At 34.8% G+C, this 19,072-nt stretch overlaps 1 protein-coding gene and 1 pseudogene across 1 annotated transcript in view; both read left to right on the forward strand.

Annotated features, from left to right (window-relative positions):
• The window catches only part of LOC104878043 (disease resistance protein RPV1), a 100,309-nt gene extending 97,666 nt beyond the window's left edge, over positions 1 to 2,643 (forward strand). The window contains exon 9 of the transcript XR_009466087.1: positions 2,402 to 2,643. The gene's annotated coding sequence lies outside the window, so the exon portion shown is untranslated. The remainder of the gene's footprint in view (positions 1 to 2,401) is intronic.
• LOC104878657 (pentatricopeptide repeat-containing protein At1g71420-like) overlaps positions 1 to 4,170 on the forward strand; it is a 123,958-nt pseudogene extending 119,788 nt beyond the window's left edge.
• The last annotated feature ends 14,902 nt before the right edge of the window (positions 4,171 to 19,072 follow it).

Below are 19,072 nucleotides of genomic sequence, written 5' to 3' on the forward strand. Positions count from 1 at the left end.
AATGAAGATCCCTCCAGTCAATGATATGGATCTTGCATTGCACAGTCTTGTCAACAAATATGACAAAATGTCTTTCTATTCTTGTGTTCAATATAATCTGGAAGAGACACATGTAAGTACTCCATATTATGTCTTCAAATTTCTGTGACAATATCGCAGACAGTTTAGGTTGGTTTTTAGTTATACCACATCTATATGGTATTGAATTTGTTTGAATATAACAATTGTAAGTATATTTAGATGATTTTGAGTTGTTTGTGGATTTATCTGATGTATGTAGATACTATGCTTGTGTTCATGGTTGGTTTTTCTATTTGGACAGAGTAAAATTGCTCATGATTCAAGATTTAATTCTTAAAGTTGGAGAGTGCTTGGAGGCAAGAAGCTTATTCTTATTCTCTTCTTTCCTTTTTTAATTATTGTAAGGGTTCAATATTTCCTAGTGTTGTCTAATTGTCTCCTAGGTGACTTCTTTCCCTTTCTGTAGGCATTATTAAGTATATATATATAAGCAGTGATTTTAAATCTAAAACTTAATTATACTCTTTGCCTTTTGAGTAGTCAGGATTAAGACTTCTTGAGTAAAAGAAGGAATCTCTCTACTGTACTCTTTCTTCCCCACTCTTCCTTCTCCTTTAGGACATTGCTTTGCAGAAGTAGCATTTGTTATCTCACTGACACTTGGTGTGAACCTGCTGCCTGCATAGCTTGCCTATATAGGCAATATTAGAGTGATTTACCACAACAGGATTTATCACAACAGGTAGTTTCGTTTTATAGTGATTTCAAACACAATATATTTCTGAATTTTATTTTACCTGCTTCCTATTCCCGTTTACTCTTCCTTATGAGGTATACGCCATTTGTCTCAACTTAGAACATGGCCTTCCATTGATATACAGTAGTTTGGTTCATTGCAGTTGGTCCATTGATATAAAGTGTACCAACTTGCTGTAAATCCAGGCAACCATCAAAATTTTTAGCCATGTAAATGAAAATTTTGTATATGCCGTTCTATTTGTGATGGATAATTGCATCCTTACACCTTATTGTTTCGGTTCATTTATAACATAAAACTCGGGTATGGTCAATGAACTCACTTCATGAATTTTTGGTAATGCCCAAGCTCAAGCTTGAGTTTTAAGTCAATTATATAGAGACTGAAAAAGAACACTACTGCTTAAACCTTAAATTTGAGCTAGGAAAAGCGTGAGCTTTAATTTTTGTTACATTGTAGACACTCCTAAAACTTGGTATTCTATTTCCAATGAAAAGAGACAAAAAGAGCACTACCATGCTGGAGCTTACTTTTTCTTAATAACTGGACTCACACATAAGCTGCTTTTTTCGCCCTAAATTCGGTATATTTAATTATCATGCAACAAGGCCAGAAATTACAAAGTAATTCCAACCATGTTTTCCTTATTCATCTTCTCACATTTTCATTTTCAACCCAAAATAGCTAGAGATGATTATTTTCTTTGATTGGTTTCTCTTATATCGGGTTCCAAACGGTATGAAAAAAATTCTAGGCTTGCAAATACTTCTCTAAAATCTAATTTATAGTACTATTGCTGACTTGCTTTTGAACTATTCTTTCCCCTTCATTTTCCAATACTATATATTCTCTCTCTCTCTCTCTCTCTCTCTCTCTCTCTCTCTCCTTTTTCTTTTTGATAAGAACAAAACAACTCCTTCACAATATGAGCCAACTGATGTTCCATTTTCTTTCAAAAATGGTTCCCTTAACAGCCATGCAAATTTTCTGCATAAAATAGACCATTTTCTTCAATATTGATTAGAAAGGTGAACTCCGGTGAAGTTTACATGTAAGGTGTGATCATATTATGAACTAATTCTCTTTTATCTTTATTTTCTATATTCTTATTGGCCTTCACTTTTAACTTCTGTTTATCCTTTTTTTCTTCTGGATTACAACCCCAAAAATCTGCCAACCTGCCTACAAAAGAAAAGAATTGTTTAGTGGAGCACATTGTGTGAAGTTCGATATTTGCTAATAAGTTTACTTCTTGTTCTTGTTCTGACTAGGTAAAAAGGGAAAAAGAAAAACAATTACTGAGGCAGTTTTTTGTGGAGATTCTGGACAAGTGCCTCACTCTAGAATGATTGATTTGCTTCCTAGCTTCTTGAAAAATTGCATTTCCTCTTTTGAAGTTGATGGTAGTTTATATCCTGCAACCTTTTATAGTTAAGGGTGAAGAACTATAATTGTTAGTAATAAAAAGATAACATGCAGAAACAGGAAAATCAGCTCAAACTAGCCCTACTAGCTCAAATCCCAGTCCTTAGCCCATTGACTCATATGATAGGCTTACATAATGTATCTACCTGCTACCTCAGACCTCAATGTTTGTTATACTAATGGGGCGCTTGTACTTAGACAAATGGAGTTGCTACTGTAGAAGCACGGTGGCTCAGACTGGTCTCAGAAACAACCCATCTCAGGATCAATTACCAAAGAGGAGGAAGAAGCAGTGGAGACCCTGTACACATTGGTAGGAATGTTCCCCAACAGTGATAAGACAGACAATACGGGTGAATTGGTTGGTGAATCATCAGAATCAAAGCATTCAACTTTGCCAGAGGCAAGGGAGAGCCCTGCATCCGCATTAGGTCTCTTCTTGATTTGCTATTGATTGCCTTGTTGAGGCTCTTCTTTTGTCTTTATTTGCTTTTTTTTAATTTTTTGGGCTCTGGTTTGTTAAGATTTAATAGTTTATCTGATTCTGCAGTTTCATACTACCAAAGACATACTGTCAAAGATAGTACAAAAATGGTATACATCTTTTCCTTGAACGGATTTTCCCATTTCATAATTTTGTTGGTCATTGCTTAGAATGCAGAACATAGATCTTGCATCTACTTCCGCATATTAATATTCTCATCATGCCTTAATCTTTGATTTTTGGTTGGAAGATCTGGTATTATGGCCAGGCTTGTCATCAACAGGGTCGCTTGGGACAGCAATTCATGGCCCTTCCTTGCAGTAATTTGCTTCCCTTCTCTTTGCTTCTCTCTCTCTCTCTCTCTCTCTCTCTCTCTCTCTCTCTCTCTCATCCTTCATTCATATTCGTGTTTCAGTTCTTCTTCTAAAACTCAAGCTTGGCTAGATAATGCTACTGGCACTACATGACCTAGTTCATTTGGAAATGGTGTCTCAACCGAAAAGGTAACCACCACTTGCTACTCTAGCTGATGCTTAAAAGTTCTGCAATATGAGTATTCATTCCCTTGCAAGTTTTTATATATAATTTTTTTAAGCATTTGATTGAGTTTATGTTGTGTTATTGAGTATACAGGTTTCTAGAGTTACAGTGCATAAAAAGCAATCATGGAAAAGATGTGCAGCTCATATGTTCACATAAGTCATCTTATTTGGGATTTAAAAAATTCAGAGAGAAAGGAAAGGATTTCAATGCAGCGTAACCAATTGAGAACAGATGAAGAATCAAAGGAAGTAGTTTCTCTGGCGGGCAACAATCTCAGTGGCCTGAGAAATGGATTGAATGGAGCTGTTTCTGCTAACAGCATTGGTGGTTCAGCCATGGAGAAGAATTCAGTTGAAGCTAGAAAAGGTATTTTTTCTACAGCAGGGGCTCCATCAAGATCAGCAGCGGCCTCCTGCATCTGGGACCTACACTTCTCTTTGTCTAAGTACAGTAGCAACTCCATTTGACTAATGCTGGTGAGTAGTTCCATCTAAAATGTGTATATTTGGCTCCCAAATTTATAATTCTGCAGCATATCCAATGAAAATTAACCATCAGAATCAACAAATCACTTGGTTGATTTTCTTATCAGCATGAACAGTTCTCTTTCGCTTAGGTTCCAATAGTGAGCCATGGAAGATTGAAAAAAGAAGTCAAATTCACTGAGATGTTTTCTCTCAATTTGCAGGTTCTCTTGGAAATAATCTTACTCCAGTTGATCCCTGTTGTTATGAAAGGAACAATAGTCATGTGGATACTCGATTGTATTTGATTTTGTTTGGTTGTGTTTCAAGATAAAATTGATTGTATAAGGATAGGTGAATGAGGCATGTTCTAACTTAAATGTTTAGTTCATGTTTTTGACGAGTGAATACTTGACCTATACAAAGATGTCTATTGTTTAGAAAGTTGGTGTTGAGTAAAAAAATGTTTCTATCAACCATTTCATTTGAAATGTTACTATTAAATTATTAGAAATGATATTTATAGTTGAAACAAGGGAACTGTGAAACATGTGACATACACAAGAATACTTTTTTTTGTAATAAAATATATTTCACCAAAAAAATTATATTTCAGTGTAAAAGAGTGATTTTTTTACCATGAATTTTTTTTAGGGGAAAAAGGTGATAAATTTATTTTCATGAAAAATGATAAATTGTCATAAATTTTATTTAGTGAAAAGTGGCATGTTGTCATAAATTTATTTTGTGGTGAAAAATGACATGTTGTCACAAATTTATTTTGTAATGAAAAGTGACATTGTCATAAATTTTATTTTGAAGAAAAATGATTTATTTTGTAATAAAATTAAATTTCATGGTTAAAAATAATTGTTGTGAGACTTATTGCAACAAACTCACCATAAATAATTTTTTGTGACAAAAAATCTTCTACCACAAAATATTCTTTCTTAATCAAAAATTAATTTATGGAAAAAGCTCATAATTATTGTAGTGCAATATAGAGTTGAATATGATGTTAGATATATAGTCAAAGTAATTTAAATAGTTTTTTTTTCTTTTTTTCTTTTTTTATTTTTGGGCTTTTATTTTAATATTGTTGTTTTTAATTATCCCAAAATCTTATGGAATTTGGAGATCCTCGATCATTAGGCCTATCTAAAATTAAAACCTTTTTTTTCATTTTTTTTTCTTTTATAAATATGTTTGTACCTATCCAAGGCTTTATATTTGGAATGAATTATTGAATTTAGAATCTAGATCCTTATGTTAAAAATTGTTTTTTTTTTTTTTTTTTTTTGTGCTTTCATTACTAGGATCTAGAGCCTAGGAAAAAATTCATGCACCTAACCTGATTTTAGGATAGGGAACAAAGTGATCTAGGATTCCTACATTTATTCCCAATTTTATTATATAAAGACATTTCCTCTTTTTTTTTTTCCTTTTTTCTTTGACTTCCTAACCCTATACAAATCAAATGAACAATAAGAATTTCTTTTCTTCTCTGCATCTAATCTAGAAAATATTTTATTATTAAGAACAAGAATAGATTCCTTTGTAGAAAGTAAAAACAATTAATAGTGAAATTTCTATGTTTATCTCTTTACTTTTCTCTTTTTTTCTTCTTCTTCTATCTCTCTAGGGTTTTTCTCTTTTCCATCTCTATTATCTTTTTCACTAGATCTCCCTTCTCCATAATCTTCTTCAGATTTGTTAATTATTTTTATTTTTCTTTTTAAAAACTAAAACTCCTTTAACGTTGTTTAAATTTTATAACTTTTTCTTATTTTTTTATTTTTAAAATATCATCATCATCATACGCATCTCTCCAATTAGGAGGTAGTGCACAACAATCTCAGTATTACACATCTCTTCAATTATGAGGTAATGTACTACAATCTCAAATAGATTACATATCATTCTTGAATGGAAAAGACAAAAGAGAACTGAAATAATCCATTTAATGTTACATCATGTCATGCTTTTAAGGGTTCTATCTCAACATTTACATGGGTGTTAAAAATGGTTCTAATTTTAGTTAAGTATTAAAAGTTTGATGCCATTATGCATCTGAGGCAAATCAAGTTGCATGAGTGGGGACTTTAGCACTTAAATTGCATTAATTGCCAAAAATACGATATTGCTTCATGTCAAGGCTACGACTTGCCTAGATGGGGTATTAAATATGTTTTCAATTTTAATCGAGTATTAAAATTTAGGCACCACTATGCATCTAAGGCAAATCAATTCACATGAGTGAGGACTTTAGCATTCAAATAGCATTATGTGCCAAAAATACAACATTGCTCCACATCAAGGCTATGACAACCATAAACATTAAATATGATTCCAATTTTAATTAGGTGTTAAAATTTGGACATCATTAAGCATCCAAGCTAAACCAATTTGCATGAGTAAAGCTTTAACCCTTAAGCAGCATTAAGTGCTGAAAATACAACGCCGCTTCATGTCAAGAGTATGACTTGTCTACATGGGTGTTAAATATGGTTCCAATTTTTAATGAAGTGTCAAAAGTTGGACACTACTATGCATCCAAACCAAGTTAATTTGCATAGGTGAAGACTTAAACACTTAAGTATGGAATGCAATTCAACAAGAGTTAAGGACTTCTTACAAAAGTTTAAATTTGGTCTTTCACGTTATTGCCCTTGGAATATTTTTAGTGTCTTTTTTATATAATCCTATTTATTCATCTTTAAAAAATTTGGATTTAATTAATTCATTTTCCAAAAAAGTTCCTAAGAGAATTTTTGGGATAAAATAATAAATAAGGCATATAATTGGTCATATAACTGTGGTTACATGGATGCCTTTTATGAAACATCTTTAACTAAAGGTATAATAGGATTAATGGAGCTATATATAAATACAAAGAGAGAGAGAGAGAGATATGACAAATCGGAGAGGATGGAAAAGTGATGTTCAAATAAAAAACTTTTCTTGTAACAGAAGGTCTTCTTTGATACTAAATGAAAGGAGAGGAAGATAACAAAACAGTATTAGGAAAAAGTGGAAGAGAGATACTCTAAAACAGGAAAAATTCCTACCAAAATATTTCTTTGAAAAAAAAAAATCAAAGAAAGAAGGTCAAAGGCCCATAAGACTAATTTTAAGTATTATATTGTAAACATGACAAACGCATGTATGTGTTGTGTCTTGAAATGAAAATATTTGTAGACAAAATTTGTTAGATTAATTGATCATCAAAATTGTGACTTTTTAGTTCAACAAAATTTGGGATTGACAAGTGATGAGTTATACACATTAAACACATGACATGCATGAAACTTAAAAAGTGACATGTGAAATCTGAAACGCTACAAAATCAAGTCTTGCAAAATAAAATAATTAAAGTCAAAAGGGAATTAAAAATAAATATTATCTAGCAAATTTCTTAAATAAAGAAAATAAGTTACTAAAATCAAAGTTTGAAATTCTTTGAATTAAACAATTAAATAGTAGGGATTTTAAATTTAATTTCTTAATTTCACTTATAAATAATAACGATTTTCTTTAATAGAATCTAGTTGGTAAAGTTCCTAAATTAAGAAAACAAATATTTCAATTAAAGTCAAAAAGAGAATTAAAAATAAATATTTGTGGATCCCGCATTTCGGCTCATGCGTTCTCCACTCGATGGCGAGCTCGATTTTTATTTGAAAAATTGATTTTATTTGATTAAAAAAATGATTTGAAGTCGCCATTTATTTTTGTTTTTATTTAAAAGGGTAAACAAAATAAGGAAGAAAACCCTAAGTGCGACTCCTTATTTTGGAAAAGGTGATCTACGAGAAACCGGATCGGGCTCGGGGGTCAGGTTACTTATCGGGAAGGTACGGTAAAAGACCATAGCACCCCTCTAAGTCCCTAAAATCGGGTCTCTACTAACAAAATGAAGTTGATGTGGCAATTTACGAGTAAATCAGTGAATATCCTGAATGATCATGCACATATAAGAGTTGAGACATGCATAGACAACGATTAGAGGGAAAATAGATACATACCTGGGCAACAAACCGTCATGCGCTATCAATAGAGAGGGTTAGTACACCATATAGAGCACAAAACATACCACATGCATCACTAAGCAGGGATTAAAATTGTTTGAAGGGAAGCTAGATTTTTTAAATTCATTTGAGAATCGGAATCTTAGAGATTATTTGAAAATTAGATTCTTAGGAATTATATGTAAGAAATGAGAACTTTTAGAAATTAAATTTGAAAGAAAATTGGGATTTTGAAGAATTATTTGAAGGTTCGGGATTTTTAAGAAAAATTAAGTTACGAAAATTGGGATTATGGGAGTTAAATTTCAAAAGGGATCAGAATCGTAAGTTATTTGAAGCGTAGAAGTTATGAAAGTTGATGCGTAAAAAAAATGGAAAATCTTAGAAATCATTCGAATGCAGAATTTATATAAATAATGAATAAGATGATAATAATAATGATAATAATAAGTAGCGGGGTAAATATGAGAATTGGAGCATGGGAAACGAGAAATTAAGTTCGGAGATAAGACAATTGGAATTTCAAATAGCTAAATTTAGGAATCGGAATTTTGAAGAATTAAACTCTAATGATTGAAATTTTTAAGAGAAATAAATGGGTAAGTATGGAGTAATGTTACTGATTAATCAAAACGATATTTGGGCGGATGAATAGTGAATAGTGGGATTTTGAAAATTAAATTTTGAAAGTCGGGCCTTTGAATAATTGAACTCTAATTATTGGGATTTTCAGAAGAAAGAAACAAGCAAACGTGGAATTTATAACAATGATAACAAAGATGATATTTGAATGAATGATAGTGAATGGTGGAATTTTTGAGTCTCAAGGTTAAATTTGGAAATCCGGTTTTGAAGAATTAAATTTTAATGATTGAAATAAATAAATAAATAAACACGGAATAATGATACTAATTAACAAAAATAATGTTTAGACGAATAAAAAAGAGAATAGTGAAAATTTTCTAATTGAGAATTTGAATTAGGGTGTTGGATTTTTAAAGGATATGACTTTGAATAAATAGGTAGGTATGAGATTATAATACTAATTAACGAGAATAACATTTAGGCGAATAAAGGTGGATAGTAGAGTTTTTGGGATTGAAGTTTTAATTAAGGCATGGAGTTTTCGGAAGATTGGACTTTGAATAGACATGGAATAATGATTCTAATTGATGAGGGTAAAATTTAGATGAACTGTAGGATTTTTAGGATTGAAAAATTGAGTTAAGACAAGAGATTTTTGAAGAACTAGGTTTTAAATAAATAGACAAATATGAGATAATAATCATAATTGATGAAAATAAGATTCAAACAAATTGCTGAGAAACTAAATTAATACGGGATTTTTAGAGGATTAGATTTTAAATAACTAAAAATACGGGATGATGATTCGATTTATGAAAATAAGATTTAAATAAGTATTTGAAGAATTAATTTAAAGCATGAGATTTTTGAAGGATTGGTATAGATAAATAAATGAATATATAGGATAATAATTCTAGTGGATAAATGTGAGATTTAAAAGAGTATTTGAGGAATTAAATTAAAACATGTGATTTTTTTTTATAGATTGGACTTTGAATAAATAATAATACGGGATAATGATTTGATTTATGAAAATATGATTTAAACAAATATTTTGAAGAATTAAAATTAGGTTTTAAAAAATGTGATAAATAGATACAGAATAATAATAATAATTAATAATCATAACGTTTAAGCTAGTGAAGTTGAGTAGTATAAATTTCGAGATAAAAACATAATTAATAATTTGTCTTTAAGTATGAGTTAACTAAATTGGTAGAAATAAGGTAATAAATAAAAGGAAATGATTTGGTTAATTAATTATGGATATTAAAGAGTTTGTTTTCTTTTTAAAAAAGGATTATTTAGGAATGAAGTGGCCAAATGGGCTATCCTGGAATAGGTATGGGCCATGAGAGTGAATAGTACAGGGGGCATGAGGCCCTTCATTAATGCAATTGGGCTTAGGCTTCCAACCAGGCCCATATCCATCATCTTGGACAGGCCTCTAACTCTAACTCCATCACAAGCTTGGGCTTGGTGTTCCAAACCAAGCCCAAATCCAATACTAACATGGGCGGGCTCAAAAAAAGACCATCTTCCTCACCGACTACCCTTTGTAGCTGCATCAAATGCTGATTCCTGGAAGCGGCCTGCAGCATCACTGAAGCACCGTATATGATCGACAGGATTGCCAGTAACTTCAGAAAGAGCCAAACGCAGCAAAGCAAAGAGAGAAGTAGAGCACTCGGCGATGGCTACGGAGTCTCTTTCCGCGACATGCAGAGCTCTAAGAAGCACAGTTGGTTTCGATTCAGCGCAGCGGGCAGTAGGATGCTCCGGCGAACCTTGGGGACACGCGGATGTGGATCGGAGGCTGATTATGAGATTGGGGTTTCGGAGATGATCGGTAGGTCCTCCATGGACGCGAAGGAATGAGCAGCGAGCTTGAGGAGATGGGTATGAAAGGTGAAATGATATAGAGGTGCCCCTATGCATGGGGCTAGGAGGATACGTCTGCTAAGTGCAATGGGTAGGGTATGAGAAGGTCCTGGAAGCACATGGAGAATGGGTTAATTATTTCCCATGCATGGTGCCCGCGTCCGCATGAGAAATGAGTAGTGGGTTTGGTTAGGCAGGCATGAATGAGGTTGAAGGTAGAGAGAGAGAGAGAATGAGTATGGCGGGTGTAAGTAAGCTCAGATTCCAGAAAAAAAAAATTACAAGGATCCACAATATGCATGTTCAGACATCAAAAATGAAAATCCTCATGCCTAGAAACTATCATAACATGGCATCAAAAACAAACAAAATAAATAAATAAATAAATGAATGAATCCGGTTTTCAGAATTCATACCTGTGTTATCTCCTTTTTCTGCTCGTTTTCACGGTATGTCCCCCATTTGCCAATCTCTATCTTCATCAGCATAAAAGAATCCTCCCCCCTTATTGGTCCTCCCTTCCTCTGTAACCAGTCGTCTCTCTCTCTCCCCCCCCCCTGTTTCTATCTTCCATAGCAAACCACTACCGGCTCCACCATTGCTCCACTCAGCAAGTATGGCACCTCTGACCACTAGCATGGCCGCCTATGTTTCTTGTCTCGTCTGATGCAGTCTCCTCACAACATGAAAAGCCCCCCCCCCCCCACTCACTCATCCTAGGTGTCGTCAGCTCCTCCAGGTGGCGAGACATTATCTTTCCCATGCCATAAAAAATCCCTTAAAATTGCTCTCTTGAGGGGGTCTACAATATTATCTAGCAAATTTCTTAAATAAAGAAGATAAGTTACTAAAATCAAAGTTTGAAATTCTTTGAATTAAACAATTAAATATTAGGGATTTTAAATTAATTTCTTAATTTCACTTATAAATAATAGTGATTTTCTTTAATAGAGAAAATCGAAAAAAGAACATAAGGGAAAGAGGCTTCATAGGAAGAAAAAAAAAAAAAAAAACAAACTTCACAAGACATCCTTACAAGTCCAGGAGAAAAGTTATTTAGGAACAAGTAATGTTAGGTCCTTGATTAATCTTCAAGTTTAAGAAAATACTTACATCGTCATCTATTTGATTGTGATCAAAATGACCGAATTAGAGAAAAATATCCGTTTATGAAGAATATTACTACAAAGATTGAACTTTACAAGTATTTCAATACAAAAAAAATTAAATGGATGTTTTTCTTGAAGTTTTTCTTATTTTGTAGGACTTTAAAATTTTGTGCATACAAAAACCTATTAATGAAATAAATTCATTATTCTCCATGTTTTAATTTTTTTTCCTCTTGTGGTTTTATTTCTTCCTTTATTTTACAACATTATTAATTTTAATTCTATTTTTTTTTCTTTCACTTTTTTTTTATTTTTAATCTCTAATAATTTTTTCCAATAAACCAACACACCAAAAAATTTCCATCAAATTTTCTAAAAACCAAATTGTGGACCCCTCATTTTGCATGATGTGTTACCACTCGATAGCATGACTCATTTTTTTTTTTATTATTTGGTGAAAACTTGAGTTTTTTTGAAAAAAAAAAACCTGGAGTCGCCACTTATTTTTGTTTTATTTTTAAAGGGAAAACAAAATAAGAAAGAAAAACCCTAAGTGTGACTCCCGAAGGAAAAACGGGTTTATGAAAAACCAAATCCGGATTCGGGGGCCAGATCACTTATCAAAAAAGTATGGTGAAAGTCCGAAGCACCTCTCTAAGTCCTTGAACATGGGTCTCTACTAAATAAGGTGAGGCAAGTGTGACAATTGATAAGGAAATCAATGGATACCAATGAAATGATCAAATAATAAAACAAATCGAACATGAGAATGAATAAATAAATAAAGTAAGAGTGGGAGCGTACCTTAGCAGCAAATAAGAATGTGTTGTCATTGAAACAATGTTAGCTCATAATGATAAATGTAAAATATCACACACAAAATTGGTCAAAATCAAACAGTAACAATCATGCACTTCACCTGAATTATTTTGAAAGAAAATATTATGGATGTGGGGCCCCCACCAAAGCCCAAATTACTTTTGCATGAATTAATCCCACAAATTCCATTATTTTGGAATTATGAAAAATTCATTCATGCTTATTAAAAATCGAGAAAATCGAAAAATTATTTGAAGATCAAAGAAAATTTGTGAAAGTGCTTACCTGAAGGGAAATGTAGCAAATTTATTAAAAACAGAATTTTTGGTGACTCTAAACCCTATGAAGGAAGAAGAAAAGAAAGGACTTAAAATTATTTGAAAATCAGAGTGGAATTAAAATTATTTGAAAAAAAAAAACTAGAGTTTTGAAAATTGAAATCTTGAAAATTAAATTTAAAAATTGGAATTTTGAAAAATTATTTGAAAATGAGAGTTTTGAAAATTAAATTTGAGAATTGGAATTTTGAAAAATTATTTGAAATTAAATTTGAAAATTGGAATTTTGAAGAATTATTTGAAAATTTGAGTTGTTTAAAAAAAATTATTTGAAAATTGGAATTTAAGAAAATTATTTGAAAATGGAAGTTTTGAAAATTAGCATTTTGAAGAATGATTTGAGAATGAGATTTCTTAAATATTAAATTTGAAAATTGAAATTTTGGAAAATTATTTGAAAATGGAAGTTTTGACAATTAAATTTGAAAATTGAAATTTTGGAAAATTAAACTTTGATATCAAAATATGAAGAATTAAAAAAAAGATGAGATGTGTTCGTTGGGTGATGCACTAGAAAGGTTCAACCTCAAAGACACCGCTAGTTAGGCAGTCATGAGCTCCAAATGCATATTCTACACCATGAACTTCTACACCAAAGTGAAAGATCCCAAGGCCGACCTAATAGACATAACCATTCATAGGTGTCAAGTCGTACACATTGAGATAAATTGGTGTATTTCCAGGACCATAGCTAGTTGATTTCACCTTTGGAAAAATGAAAAATGAGTTGTTGATTTGCCCCTCAAACGAAGGGGCATAATAGACTTCCATCATTTCTTCAATCCTAGCTTCATGTTTCATTAATGATGAGCCAATAAGTAATCAAGACTTGGCACCAACTTGCAAGTATGGGTGGCCGCATCAACTTACAGATACTCCTTGGTCAAGCAACTTGAATTTGATGTAATGTTTGCAAATTGAAAAATCTCCAGGAGTTTCACCCAATAAGGAGCATAGATTCAGTGACGAACGTCATTAAAGACGAAGCAAACCACCGTGACAGAACATGAAAAAAAAACTAGTGTGGTAGAGTCTTCAAATGTAAGAAAGCATGTGGGCAAGGCGCAGGTTTTGGTGTGTATAAAGAAACACTCTCATCTCTGACAAAACCGGTGACTACACCTCCTGAAACCACTATCTCTTCGAGCCCAAACAAATTTATTGATAATAAAAAGAAATCTCAGCAATAACCCCAAGTTAGGGAAGTTGAGAGGCTCTCTTTCTCTCTCTCCTCGCTCTTTCTCTCTCTTGTTTTTATCTTCACTTGTGCATTAAGCTACTACTCCCTCATCTTTTCAGCGATGTCCTCCGGTATGGCAAAGCTGCCACCGCCACTCAACGTCTTGGGAAGCGCTTGCATCTAAGTAGGAGCTAAAGCCTTAGAAAATTCCAAAGCCGACGTGCTCCGGGAGCGAGAGAGAAAATCCATGGGCTTATGAGGGGTCTTCAGCAACGGAAAAAGACAGTATCCAATTTCCAAAGATCACTGATGGTTTTGTCCATTAGGGGCTAGTCCATAATCATCTCCATCTCATTAGCAATTTTCATTCCTTGAAATATAGGTGGTAAAGCTCAAGGTGAATGCTTTAAATCCAGTTGAATTGATTTTGCATTTTAGAGCTTGTTGGGTAATGATAGGCCTTGCTATGTTCTTCATAGTCTCACAAATTGCTCGGGTGTCTTTGGAAACAAGCACTAAGGAGTTTTTGAAATTAATTCAACTAGAAAACAAACTATAGGATCCTGAACATCAATGGGTTGCAAGTAGATGAGGAAATAATGCTCACTCACAAGCGCAGTTGAGGTCCCCATAGCACTTCTGTAAAGTTTGTTCTAGCTCCAGTCTCTGAACTTCCTTCAATGCATGCCATCACTGCTAGTGTTGTATAAATAGACTCCAAAATGCAGGAAAATTGCACGATGGATCCAAAGCCTAGGTCTGCATTCCGATATTGCCAAATCTGAACACTCATTTTACTTTCAATGGAAGACCCATCAGTAACCTCAATGTACAACTTCATCACAGACTTAGCAACTTGGCCATTGATAACCTCATCCCCACCATCAACAAGAAATAGAGCAAGAAACAGAAATAAATAAAATAAATAAATAAATAAATATATACAAAAAAAAAACAGAGTAAGAACTTGGCTTTATGTCATGGTCCGTCCAAGAGCAAGGAGTTGGTGGGATTTAGAGAAAATAAGAGCATGATCTTGGTGTATCTAGTTCAAGGAAGGAGTGATGCATCAGATATTTCCAAGAAAAAACAAAAAATACCTCAAAATAAACCAAAACAGAGCATGCATGTATAGAATCAAACCCGACAAGGCAAATGAGTGGCCCTTGATGTCCACTCCAATCAACAAAGCAATACTCATAATAGTCGTTGGAAAATGGGAATGAAGCAATGCGAAAATTAGAGACAAGAAGCTTGAGCTGGCTTTACCTGGAATACTCACTCATAAACCCCAAAGTTGTCTCGCTTCCAGCTCCATTTTCTCCTTCCTCAATTCTCCAGATATCTCCCTTGTTTTTCTTCTTTTCTGGTATCTCTCCCTTCTTCTATTCAACCTCTTTCTTTCCCTCTAAGCCTTCACCAATTCCATTGCTCACCGTTTAGCAAAAAGGTCTCCATTCTCAACCACCACTATGCCGAGGTAGTGATGTCTTTGCCACATGTCTCAACAGCTTGCTCCTATAGAAGCCATCCCCCCACTCTAACAACATGTTGCCATTTGCTAACATCCCTTTCTAAATGTAGCACATGCTCCTCAAAACTCTACCAATTGAAAAAAGAAAATGGGAGCAAAAGAATGGTTTTCCAAATAGGGTCTACACAAATATAAGAAAAGTAAAATAAAATGTATTAAAGACTGTACTTGACCAATTTAGCTATGGAACCAAGGATAAAATTTTCAATTTTAATGGATATATTGGGATTTATCAAGAAATATCGATGGTATTTTGACATAAAATATAGGTGAAGTAAAAAACTAATTAAATTTGTGAAAATATTGGAAAAACTTTTAAAAAATAATATAAGAAGTAATAATACATATATTGTGATTGATATATGAAGAAATTGATATGTAAATAATATAATTTATGATATTTTATAATAATAGGTAATATTTGAAAATGCATTTAATAGTACAATAACAATTAATAGATTTGAAAATAAATTTAATACTAAAATTATCATTTATCTGCTTTATAATATATTTATAATTATTAAATTTGTATTTAATTCATGATTTTTGTGCTTTAAATAATAAATTAAATGGAAGTTGAAAATTAATAATTAAAATCAATATCTTTATTAAAACTTTATTTTAATATTTTATTTTAAAAAAAATATGTAAATAAAATTTAAATGTAAGCATTATAGAGGCTTTCTCCTACGTGTCCACCCACAAATACTTCCACGTGTCTGTCCACGTAGCATCGTTCCAACTAGGCTATGTGTCACATCTCTCATCATTGTCCGGACGACCTTCAAGGCATCCGGGAACATCCTGTTTGGACCATTTGCGCCACTGAGCGGCCCGCACCTCCTTGATAGCCTCAAGTTTTTTTTTATATACGAGACCATGGCTAACTGATACCAAATCGACTTATGGGACTTCCCTCATCCTCACGTTTGCCTCAGTCAATAGGCACGCTCAGTCTAGGCCATCAACAAGGTGGAAGGGACAACAAACTGTGTCATAGCGCGTTGCTTGACACAACCCCCAACTGCCCTGTAAATGTGATGATTACTTTGTCACTATTGGGCAATCATCATTGCAAGGACCAACTCAGCACCGCTAAGTCTCCCTCCACCTTTGAATATTATAAAAACCCTATTGTAATGAAATAAAAGAGGACACTGTGAGTTTTCTTACCAACTTTCTCTCTCTCTCTCTCTCTCTCTCTCTCTCTCTCTTTCTCTCTTTCTCTCTTTCTCTTTCTCTTAGGGTCTCCAATTTGACTTAAGCTTTGGAAGGTTTGTCCGAACAACCTGTCCGAACATCTATGTGTAAGAAAGCAAGAAGTTCAGGTTCCAGCATTTGGACGAGAACCTTTACTGCTACCTTAAAGGAGGAATCCACCCTCAGTTGACCAGGTATCAACATTAGCGCCGTCTGTGGGAATGAAACAAAAATGTCAACACCCTCAAGAAGTCGATTGCCGGCCATGGGTGACGAGGGCTACTTTGACTAGCGCGAAAGTATGGAAAGACGCTAGCGCAAGAATGAGATACAAGTACAGGCCTTGCTCCAAGAGACGAGGAGACTCAAGAAAGAAAATGACATATTACGTCTTCAAGTGTCCTCATTAGACCCTCCTCATAGCCGACAACCTAGAAGTCAATGAACGAACTCCAAGCAAAACGAGGAGACCACATACCCCGAGAGTACAGGGTTTTCCTCTAATGAACCTGAAAGACAACTTGGGGAAAGATCCCCCACGCGCTTGCCAAGTGTCCCAGAATGAAAGCTCTGACTCGCATCTTCACAAAAAGGAGACGCGATAGGAAGTCCCAGTTATCATATGCAATGCTCGCAAGGCTAGGGCCGCAGATGCCCAACATAGGAGGGAAACCACATGAAGCAATGACCCAGGAGGCATATCCTGGCCCCTCAGTTGCACTTGTTGTTACAGACTAGCTTCCCCTTCCACCAGCACAACACAAGTAGGGGGGCTGGCCAATAGAGGCCCCTTAGACTCTATCAATAGGCAACTGGATGACATGTTCTCCATGCCTTTCACCCTTGACATCATCAACTACGAGCCCTCAAAAGGGTTCATAGTTCCAAAATTCTCCACGTATGACGGATCCAGTGATCCATTTGACCACATCATACACTACAGGCAGCTCATGACCCTTGATATAGGGAATGACGAGCTATTGTGCAAGGTCTTTCTAACCAGCCTCCAAGGTCAGGCTCTCTCATGGTTCCACCGCCTCCCGATGAATTTCATCGATAACTTCTGGGATCTGTTGGAGGCCTTCGTGGGACAATATCTGTGTTCAACACAGCATAAACAAAACATCAGTACCCTGTAGAACATAAAAATGCAGGAGAATGAATTGTAGAGGGAGTTTGTGAAGTTGTTCGGGCAGGTTGTACTCCAAGTGGAATCTCACAGCATGGACGTCGTCTTGCAAATCTTTAAAAGAAGTATTTGCCCGGTTATACCCTTCTTTGAATCCCTCGCCAAAAAGCCTCCTATGACTATGGACGATCTGTTCAAAGGAGCAAACAAATACTCCATGCTCAAGGATGATGTCCGTGCAGCTACTCAGCAGGTCTTGGTCACCAGTCGACCTACCAAAAATGACTCAACCAGGAATTCCAAAACCGCAAGCCAACGAAGGCAATCAAGCAAGGGGCAGTGCAGACAGCGGTAATCGGACCAACCCAACTTCACCCCTCTCAACATTTCATATGAGAAGCTCCTCCCCATGATTCGCGAGCTATCTGATTTCAAATGGTCAGAGCCCATAAAGACGGATCCGACTAAGAGGGACCAGAACAGAAAGTGTGCCTATCACAAAGAGCATGGCCACACTACGGAATAATGTAGAAGCCTCCACTACTTGGTGGAGAAGTTAATAAGATTCGGGCATCTAAAATAGTACGTCCACTTGGAAGAAAAAAATGAGGAGGCATCCCGGAATCTAGTCACCATGGCCCCCACAACTTCAGCGGCTCCTAGAGTCGTAATCAACTACATTCATGGTGGACCCATTGATGAGGAATACAACTCTAAGTGGAAGAGACAAAGGTTACTTCAAGTCGCCTCCGTACGAGAACATGTTAGCTCCATCCGGCCTGGATTATCCAGTAAGAGCCTGCGCCCAATAAACGGGATATTGACATTTCCCCCGGTAGACTCTAATCGGGTGTTACGACAATTCCATAACTCAACCCAGATTCAGACAAAAGCCTTAGTTTCAGTGCATAATCTTCCATCCTCCTCGAATATATTTCCATGCGAGAATCCAAGGTAAGAACATCACCAACCTTGTCGATTTCATCTACTAAAAAGCTTCCTCAAAACTCTTCCCTCAAGCTCTTAAGAAAACTCTCTCCGTCCTCTCCCTCCTTTGAGCTTCACTGTCTGCAACTAGCTCAAAAACTCTCTGAAAAACCCTCTTTAGCAGCTTGCCCCCTAAGCTCAAGGAATCTCCTAAAATTTTTTTCCAAACTAGTAACAAAATCACCCTTTACTCACACATTTGGCTTGCTACCCTACTACCCTAGCTATATTTCCTTGCCCTTTTTCTGTCAAAAACTCCCTAAAGCTCCTCTATAACCCCAAAATATCTCTCTCAAGCTCCACAAAATCCTCACCCCCACCACAAAATATCTCCACAAAACGGCAGCCAAAAGCACCCCCTTGCCTCAGTCTGATACGCTCCTCTATAACGGCTTCAAAAAGATTCCATAACAGGTGTCCATTTTTCATTGCTTCTCAACCCACTAACCTGATTCCACTAAAGACCAATTACGAGGCGACACATGGCTCCTTGAGAGCCCTCCACATGCAAAGAAAGAGCTGCAGAAAAACCTCACAAAATGGGTGTCTACAAGGGGTAATCAATTAAAGGAGATGAAATTATTTTGT

The sequence above is a fragment of the Vitis vinifera genome, chromosome 7, assembly GCF_030704535.1.
Source record: "Vitis vinifera cultivar Pinot Noir 40024 chromosome 7, ASM3070453v1".
NCBI lineage: Eukaryota > Viridiplantae > Streptophyta > Magnoliopsida > Vitales > Vitaceae > Vitis > Vitis vinifera.